This window comes from Phalaenopsis equestris, unplaced genomic scaffold (genome assembly GCF_001263595.1).
Source record: "Phalaenopsis equestris unplaced genomic scaffold, ASM126359v1 Scaffold000106, whole genome shotgun sequence".
NCBI lineage: Eukaryota > Viridiplantae > Streptophyta > Magnoliopsida > Asparagales > Orchidaceae > Phalaenopsis > Phalaenopsis equestris.
In genome coordinates, this window is record NW_018164548.1 from 275865 (window position 1) to 279134 (window position 3270).

A 3270-nucleotide genomic window follows, 5' to 3' on the forward strand; every position below is an offset into this window, starting at 1 on the left:
ATATATATATATATATTAGACCAACAACTTTCTCATATTGACGAAAGACACAAGTGAACAAATCAAATTCACTTATAATTTACAAATTCTCATGGACTACCCAGTTAATTAAATTATACACCTCGACATGTGAAATGGAGGAATCATCCACCAGCCCTTCTAATCTCTGGACAAGAAAGATCATCTTAATAGTAGAACAGATTCAAAAATAATAATTATTGAATTGATATGATATTTTTTTTTATGTACACAGACTAAGCAGCATGGTCAACAACCCTCAGCTACAGATTTACATGTCCTGATGCATTTGTGCCTGGGGACGAAACAGTGAGTCTCCAACCAATCTCATTGAGTCAATGTAAATAAAAAATTTATTTTCTGCTTTTCAAGACTATTAATATTTAAAATGACAATTAATTCTTGATTTTAATTATGTAGAAGGAGTACAATTAACACCGATAGAGGCAGAGGGACTTGGAGTAATAGAATTTGACATCCGCCAGTAGCAGTCGTAGCCAGTCAGTCTACCAATGCTTGGCTCAATTTTGAACTATGGACACAGGCAACAAGGAAGAAGAAGAGGAGAGTGTACAACCTTATTGTGAAAGCCAGAATCAAACCCAACTGAACCCAAATCATACACAAAATCAATTTGAGCTAACCAACAATTGAACCCTAGCTAGCCTTAGCTCACGACCATCCCAAGTCTAATCAAAGTTGAACTTAAGTCATGTCAAATTTATTTCATGTATAGCGACTTAAAAATTCATGTTTCATATTTCTTGTTTTCACGTATCATGTATAATTATTTTAGAAAATAAATAAAAACAAAAAAAATGGAAAAAAGAAAAAGGAGGAGCAGAACCTCTCACATGATGATTATCCCTATAAACATTTAATAAGACACAAAAAAAACATAAGGACAACCAAACGAAAAACATCAACCTAGAGTAATAAATTAAAAATGAAGGCATTTCAAACCACCTATGAACTAAGTTGCCCTTCACCTTCCATGATCATGGCACTCAAGGAGAACTTCTAATTATAAGGATGATTATGGTTGAAGCATACCAACATACCTGAGATGACAGAAGACCATGGACATCTTGATCGAGGGCAATATTCCCAAAGTCTAGGTTAGTATACCTATTTTGATTCCTTCTAGAGTCTAGGGATGTTTCAAAATTAGGGTTTCACATCCATCTAAAATCTTTTCTATCCAACTTTGTCATTCAGTTTAAGAATCCAAATAGCTTCTAATCAGTCAAACAAAATTCAGTCCTAATCCTACCCTTGATTAAATCTAATCAATCGAAATTCATCCAACTTGTTACTAAAATCACCACCAAAATTCAATTCATTAGGTAAATCTTCCTCCCAAGAAGATTAAATCCCTTTATTTGGGCCTTTTCATGACACACTGTCATCGAACTGTAAGTCTCACCCTTATGAGCTTAATTCTTCTAAAACTCTCAACTTGGATCCTTGCTTAATCTCTGAAATCTCAACTTTGAAAGTCCAACCTTGCAATTTGGATATCTTAAATCATTATATTAATCAAAAGTTTTCAAAAAAGTTCATAGCTCTGAAGATTTAATTAACAATAAGGGCTTGTCCGAGTAGGAAATCCAACCTCAGAATAAAATAAATCTTATTATACACCCATAAGGTAAGAGAAAAAATACTGGTTTCGTAAACCTATAAAGATTTTTATCATATGAATGATTAGACCCATTTTAAGGTAATATTTCCTCTCCTAGGGGGTATATTATTTTTCAAATATCATGCTAGACCATTTAGATAAAAATCTTTCAAGAATTCTATGGTATGTGAAAATCCCCCCACCAATATTATCTCAAGCAGCTTTTAGAAATCAATCAACTTAGTCGTTGGTGAAAGTCGTAAGCCAACTAACAAAGTTACTTCATAAATAGTAATGTATATGGGGGGGAGAGTAGTCTCGATCAATCAGAATATGAATCTTCACTACCATATCATTTAAGAAGTAAAATTTCTTCTGAAATAGTAACAAATCAGTCTATATTAGGGCCGACATTACCTCCTTAAGATTCTAAATTTTCTCTAGTTATTAGAGGGTGCGGTTCCTAGACGTTGGCATCTCACTGCGCAAAAAATCCACATCTAAAAGAACAGTAGAAAGACCAAATGCCCCTTCAAACATCACAACAACAGCGTAATAACTGTCTTTGAAAAGCACAACAAAAGCGCAAAAAAATTGCCTCTAGAAAGCGCAATAGTAAAGCTAAAAATCCCCTTCATGATGTGTAGATTTCTTTCTCCTCCTTTTAGCTCTTTTATAAGTTCAAAAAGATCAAATTTTGAAAAAAAAACACTTCGATAGTGCCATTATAGTGTCTGCCGCTTGATAGCCCGATCCACACACGTCCACGTGGATTTGACAGACTGTATGCGCAATCTACGTCTGTCGTGAAAAAAGTGGGGTATCATTATAACATGTGTGACATGTGTCATCCGATTCTCATCACACGGATCACCATGACGTAGCTTGACGACAGCTTTTTGAACTCGCTCTACAGCTCAGCCTTCTGAACCGCACACCTGACCTGGACAATCGTCCTGTCAAGTGATTGATCGAGTAGATAACCAGAGGTCGACTGTCTCGGATGCCGACCGACTCGAGGACTGCTCCGATAAAGTTAGATCGACCAAAGCTCCACTATCCGAATATTACAAAGTTAGATTGATCGGGGGTCGACCAATTAAAGAGGGCCATGATTGAAATTGCAATTTTATAATACTATAATCCTCTATAAATAAAGGACATTAAATGTGTGATGGGTTGTTGGAATCACATACAAAAATATTTCATCTCTTACATTTTTTTTGTACAGTTCTCTCTCCTTATCACACTCTATTTTTTGTTTGTGATTCGAGAATAAATTTGGGTTCAATAATTAGACACTGCTTGAAGGTATATTAATTTTATTAGATTAATGAAGACTTAAATATTAATTATATGTTTCAAATTTACACTATTCTTAGAAATTATGTTTTGAAGTGATCCAAAATGGGATACTCTTATCCATCGAATAACGTGCGTTTCTGTTGCATGCTATGCCCCGATCCCGATAACCCACGCACGCGCGCGCATATATATATATATATATATATATATCATTTTTTATTTGTAAATCATATAATGGCCGGAGTCGTCTCCTTCATCGAGGCTCTATTAGGGGTTCGCCTCACGGCGAAACCCTAGCCTCTGCTGCCCGCACTCCACGCTCG